Raw genomic sequence first — 6,750 nt, 5'->3', positions numbered from 1 at the left:
GGCGGCGCAGAACTCATGGCTCTTATCCATCCAGATGCATTACTGTGAGCATGTTAGCCAACCGAAAGACTTCATGATTAAGTGAAAATATATTAGCATAGCATGCTTTATTATCCAGTGGTTTATTGGAAATCTTTTCAAAATCAAGCATGCAAATTATGATGTAATTGTTCAAATGTCAACACAAAAAGTTATGATTTTTTGAAAGATGTAATATGAGTAAAAAATATTTTAAGTGATTAAGAAGTATTTAAAATGTTATAATGCAATATTTTAGGTCATTAAGCCAATAAGCAAGTTTTTAACCTACTTTGATTATGTTAACTCCTTTAAACAGATTTTCTTGCTTCCAAAATTCAAACATTTTTAAATCATGCTGGAGAACATGATCATCCGGTTTTTAGAATACTATATAAATAAATAAAGATAGATAGATAGATAGATAGATAGATAGATAGATAGATAGATAGATAGATAGATAGATAGATATTCACTCAATTTTGGTGCTGATCATTGCATAACATTGTATTTCCTATATTTTGTCACTAGATTTTAAAGGAAGACATTTAGAACTCATTGGAAAGTCCCCTCATACATTCTTATTAATCAAAAAAAAAATTGAAGTGATTTGATTAATGAATTACTGGATTATCCAGTGATGCGTATGGTCATAAGAGTGACTGTAAAGTTTTACGTCATAAAAATAGTACAAAAACATTCATTTACTGAATGGCATTTCATACGCTCAAACAATGAACAACCTTCATTCCTGCTCTGCTTATGGTGGCGCCACGTAAATTTGTGTTCCATTGAAGTCTGGCGATTGATGATGTCTCCTCAAAGGCGTCTTCAATAATCGTGTTCTTAGTTAAGGAAGTCGACTCGTGATTGGCAGCAGTGTGCACATGATCTTGAGAAAACGAAATAAAAGCAATCAATAAAACCTTATCTTAAGATAAGAACATAGAGCTTTTATAATCATTGTACTTTTTTTTAATACAAAGTGTATTTGGCATTGTATTTTCTGAAAGGGTTTGGCATAAATCTGGAAGTATAGCTCTGATATTGCAAGTATCCGGCCATTACCACTTGGCAGCTGCTCTACGTCTTTAGTTGTTGAGAATGAAATAAAAAAAAAGAAATGAAAAGGCTTTCTCTACTTGCAAGAACTCTTGATAAACCAGAAAGTTCCATTGAACGCAAATTCCCTCATTGGACAACCCTTCTGTGGTAATCCCAAAACAACACTGGCTGCATTTGATCATTGGATCGGACCTGTCCTGTAATCCGAACGAGTCAGCCGGCTGTATTGTCCTCTTGTGTATATGCTGTGTGACGGCCAGCGGAGCTTAACATTCCACTGAAGGGGCAGAGATCACTGCACTAATTGGCAGCCGACAGTGTTTCCAGAGAGATTTTGTTCTCCATGAGGATCTGACCTCTCAGAAACCTGGTTGAACCAGACCTCAGACGGCCCTATGTATACCCTCGGTGTCACTTAGTCATGGGAGGATAAAAATACCAATGGCCGAGAAGTTATTTTGATGGAATGCAGAGCAGTGGCCCTCGGAGTTTATTGCTTGCAACCTTTTAAATGAACACTAAGAATACAGGGAATTAGCACAGGTGTTTATTCATTTATAAAGTGTACATTCTTAAACTGATTGTAAACATGCAATCAGTTGTATAACATGTAAGAAAGAAGAAGAAAAAGACAACAAACAATTGCTTTCTTCCAAAATTTAGGGAGTTGCTTGCAGAGGCGGCATTTTTGGTCATCAAAGGCATATTCCCGATTTTAAGATTATTACAAAAGGTAGGCAACTTCAATAAATTGTCTTCTAAAAGTGTTGTGACATTTAGATGCCTAGCAAATTTCAATAGGAATCCTAGCGATCTGCAGATTTTGCAATGATTAAGTTGGTCATGCAAGTTGACAGTGTTGACCAGCAGAAAGCTGTTTGGTTTGAAAGCGACTTCTGTGTGAGTGGTGCTTCATACATCACCACACTGTTGACAACAGACAATGGGCTTTTTTGCCCAAATAATTGGTTGAAATTTTGCCTAATGTGACTGCACCTATAAGACACCTAGCGTTAGCCATATTATTGTATAAGCATGCATTATCCTTTATGAAGAAGTCAATTTCAGAATGCATTAAGTTGAGTTCAGTGAAAAAAATAACTTCAAGATGGCGGACAGAATGAGACTAACCAACATTATAAACGATAACAAAATGTGTGCAAAAACTGAAAGATTCTAACCTCTGACAATGCTGACGTGCAGCTGACAAAAGAGGACAGGTGTAGGACTCTGTGATCTTTAAGCACATGTGAAGAGCAGTTTCTGTAAAGTCTGAAGACTTGCTGAGATCTAACACCCCCTGCATTGCCAACAAACCTTTCAACATGAAGAAAAAATAACTTAGGGCTGATGGAAAGTACATACTTTGCCCCTTTTGACCCTCACCAAACATTTAAAGACCAGGAATAGAATTTGAATGCAGATTGTTTCTGCGTGACATAATGGAATTTTAGCGTATTTAGTCTCAAATTAATTTTTGAGGGGGGAAAAAGGACAGCTTAAGCCTAAGAACCTAAAATTCAGCTAAATGTGTCATTGTCCCTCCCACATTCAATGTGTTAAAGACTTATAGTTATAATTTAAATTTAATTTATAGTAATACAGTTTTAAATTTTGGTTCTCCAAAATTCCAGAAATGAAACCTCTTTGGTTCTCGTGGTCAAGCAAGCACATTTGAGGTCCGTTATTTGATGTGCTCTATGTGCATTGATCAATGTTTATATATGAATAAAAGCCTAAATTAAATCTGTTCATCATATAAAGCATATATATTTCTCTTCAGAAGACTTGGATTAAACCACAAAATACATATGGAATACTTTAACAATCTGTTTATTTACTTTCTAAAGCTTGAAAATGGTAATTACTGTACAAAGACTTTCCATTGATGACCAAAAAGAGAGAATATTAAAAAATATCTTCATTTTTGTTTGCAGACAAATGAAAGTCTAGACTGGAATTACATGAGGCTGAGTAAATGATGACAGAATTTTCAGTTTTGGGTGAACTAACCATTTTAACTGAAATTACAATGTAATGAATGAGTAAATGACCCCAGAACAACAAAAATCACCTAAAGCGAATGTCAGAGATATGACTGTAGATGAAAGCAGAGGGAAGAGAAGTGGCAAATGTTAGAAGTAGGAATGCAGAATTGCTACCAGCATTTCATGGCTAATCCTCTTTTGCAGATGGGCATTTGTCTCATTCGGTAGAAATGACTGATGTGTTGAGGAAGGATGGTTGCTCCTTGAAGGGACCAGCGTGAATGATTGAAACATGCCGGAGGCACTAATGCCTTCACCACCGTCCCAATAGTACACATCATCAAAGCCCATCCGTTCATTCAGTTTGAGATGATTATGCGCCTCTCGCATGCCAACCAACTCAACTAGATGTCTGGTGACAGGTAAGAGGACATACCAGGTGTGTTATTCCCCTCTGGAGGTAAATAGCATTAGCTATGATGAGTAATAGTAATGACTTGTCAGCTCTTCAATGTGTTTTTGACTTGGCACATGGGACAATGCTGAATTTAGATTTTAAAGTAGAATAAATCCTGAATTGGAATCATCTCCATCACAAACCTCAACACAAATTCCTAATATTGTTCCTAAGAGAGCGTTCAGGGCTATAATGACTGCCGGTGTTGGTTTGCAGCTGTACAGCCCGAGGCACAAATGACAATGGCTGTTTAATCTGTTTGTTACCTTCTCCAGTGTGTTTATGGCAGCTCTATTTTCAGACGAGCTTGAGGAATGTAGAAGTTCTAGAGCGGATCCTAGATTTATTTACAGTGTGTGGTCTTTCTAAAGAGAGTATTAGCATAATACAGCTTCAAATCTGTTCCCTAGAGCAGTGGTTCTCAATTCCAGTCCTCGTGACCCACTGCTCTGCACATTTTGTATGTCTCCCTTATTTAACACACCTGAACCAGATCATCAGCTCTTTAGGAGAGACTCCATGAACTGAACTGAGTGTGTCAGATAAGAGAGACATACAAAATGTGCAGAGCAGTGGGTCACGAGGACTGGAATTGAGAACCACTGCCCTAGAGCAGGGCCTCACTTAATACCACACGTTCATTTTGTTACCGCTTTAAATTTTCACAGCCGCCGTAAAGCGATTATAGACACTTCTGTCTAAACAAGAAAAGGTCAGACTTTTCATGCAATGTGCATTACAGAACGTGTTCCTCGTTCATTTAAATTATATTTTTGTCAATATATATATATACATGTTATGATGCCAAAAGCGTACAAGTAACTGAGATCCAACTATTTGCCTTCCCTGTTTCTCCAGTGTCTTTGTGAACTCCTCTTTCTCTGCTATTCACTGTTCATTTCAACCTGTAGTAAAATTATCCTTATCTCGTGGCTCTGCATACCAGCGAGACGCTGCACCTCCATTACATGAAATCTGACCCTACAGGAGGAGGTTGTAATTATGGCTGAACTGCTGATTTTAGATTTAAACTTCAAGCGGAATCCAGTCATGCGCAAAATTTGTACATAGTGCTGATGCTCTTTTCTCCATCATGTCAGGCTGCTCCAGTGATATATCTGACATGCTGTGTGGACACTATCTCAGCCTCCCCTGTCAGAAAGGAAATTCATGTATGGAGATGTATGTTACTTTTGCAGAAGCATAAGTATACTAAGCAAACTTTGAACATCCATTTCTGACTACTATCTGTTTTAATTTGGGTCTGTCTATTTAGCTAACTAGATTTTTGTATAGTGTCCTATGGTACTTCCATTCAAAATGAGAGATGTATAGTGAGTAAACTATATGAAAACACTGTATTTACATGGCTGATCTCAGCTCATGGTCTACTCCTGCCATCAATCTCTCTGCACTTCCCTAAAACGACAGAGGCTTCCCTCACTGCAGTCGAAATCCGCTCACTACAAATCAAACTCTCATCCTGTGCAAAGGTTCTTGGCTTTGAAGTTGATCTTTAGACACAGGCTTTTAAGTAGCTATATGATGGATTTATTCACACTTTATGTTAATGTATTTAGGGCCCCATAGATTTTCCAAGGGACGTCAGTTGTCTTCAAAACACCCAATCTTTAATTTCATATTTAATCATCAATATTTTGCACACAGAAAATGAGAGCCAATTGCTGACAAATCCTTTACCTATTTAATTTATTGATATTATTATTTATTTATATTATTTAAAATAAAAATATTCAAAGATATTTAAAATGATAATTTCATTTATTATCAATTCTTGTAACAGCTTGTCTTGCTGCATGCATGCCACACATGTCACATTTCATCAGGCTTTCTGTCTTTGAGTTGGTAATTGTTGCCCTTGGGGAAACATTTTGGATTTTTGTGGCATGATATTACAACCGATTCATGACATCAGTGAATAATATTTGGAGGTTTAGCACACAGTTAGTTAATAACAAGTTAAGCAAGGCACATTTACTGCGAGAATACTTGATATAGTGTGTGAGGTTGACTCTTTTAATCAAAGTGATCACTGTGCACAAATTACAGAGACAGTCCTCTTGAAGCTACCTGCAGGGTTTAGGGCCTTGCTCAAAGGCACAACGGTGACGACAGGGGGGTCTGTGATGCTCCCTGGTTTACGGTCAACCCCCCCACCCCCTAAGCCCCATAGAGTCCTCACCTACTTGAACACCAAACACAAAGTCCTTCAGACCTGATCTGGTTGGTATATGCTTACTGAAATTGTTAAGCAGGTAAAAAAAAAGGTAGGTATATTCTTTTTGCTTTGAATATACATCATAATGGCTGTAAATGTGAATTATCTGGTCACAGATCTGTTATCTTCCTAGATTTAGGTTACTTTAGTTTTTGCTCTAAAAGGCTTTCTTGGTTTTTGTTTCTCCCACAACACTAAATAGCAACAAACCAACAAGTAATATATTTTCAACTGTCACATACTTTAAGACCCACCATAAAGTCCCTTGAAGGAAGGCTTTTAGCTCTGTACTGTACCCTTGAGATTAATCAAATTGTTTCAGGTAAAAAATTAATTACATATACATTCAATGTATATATGTTACCGGCAAAGTGTGAAATCCCGGTATTGTATAGAATGCCTAGGCAATGTATAGAATTCCTGATGTTTTTTGCAAAAAATACATTACCTAATTCTATACATTACCTAGGCATTCTATAGAATGCCGGATTACAGACTTTGCCGGTAACATAGGCTATGTATATATATATATTTCTGCCGTGATAGCCTATATGAATGCTAGATTATAACCATTTATTAGTCTGTTTTGTCAAAAATTAAGCTATTTGGTGGTTGTGGTACATTGAGAGGAAGTGTTTGATTTGACATTTACTGTTTTAATCACCAGCAGAGGGCCAACTAAAAAGATTCTGTTTCAAAAGCTAGTGAACTGACAATGTATACAGCATTTTTGGCCATCATAAATGCACACAGCGTTTTTAGCACGAGATGCGATTGAAGTCAATTCACGCGCCCATTATGCACAAAAATACTTTTAAAACAGAACCATCGATTGAACGTTTTTCTGATAGTCAAATGTGGATTTACACTAAAGTAAAATAAAAATATATTGATACAGTGGACATGGGCTTATAACCAATCAGCAATACCAGACATTTTAGTAATGGCTTCAGGCAGCGTGAATAAAACTCAGTAGCTACAGT

The sequence above is a fragment of the Abramis brama genome (genome assembly GCF_963993115.1).
Source record: "Abramis brama genome assembly, chromosome: 8".
Lineage (NCBI taxonomy): Eukaryota > Metazoa > Chordata > Actinopteri > Cypriniformes > Leuciscidae > Abramis > Abramis brama.
The sequence above is the reverse complement of the archived record's forward strand: the minus strand, read 5'-3'. Positions refer to the sequence as shown.